Source organism: Rhincodon typus, chromosome 23, assembly GCF_021869965.1.
Source record: "Rhincodon typus isolate 14 chromosome 23, sRhiTyp1.1, whole genome shotgun sequence".
NCBI classification, from domain to species: domain Eukaryota; kingdom Metazoa; phylum Chordata; class Chondrichthyes; order Orectolobiformes; family Rhincodontidae; genus Rhincodon; species Rhincodon typus.
Window position 1 is genome coordinate 3,837,534 of NC_063354.1, and position 200 is coordinate 3,837,733.

Here is a 200-nt window from a genome sequence, read left to right on the forward strand (position 1 = left end):
GGTGAGTGCGGGGTACAGGTGAGTTTAGCACAGGGAGGTGAGTGCGGTGTAGAGGTGAGTTTAGTACAGGGAGGTGAGTGCAGGGTAGAGGTGAGTTTAGCACAGGGAAGTGAGTGTGGGGTACAGGTGAGTTTAGCACTGGGAGGTGAATGCGGGGTACAGGTGAGTTTAGCACAGGGAGGTTAGTGCGGGGTAGAGGT

The 200-nt window shown here is 55.5% G+C and overlaps 1 protein-coding gene across 1 annotated transcript in view; it reads left to right on the forward strand.

The window, feature by feature from the left end:
- Positions 1-200, forward strand: part of ankfn1 (ankyrin repeat and fibronectin type III domain containing 1) — a 54,074-nt gene that overhangs the window by 40,841 nt on the left and 13,033 nt on the right. The gene's annotated exons all lie outside the window — the stretch shown is intronic.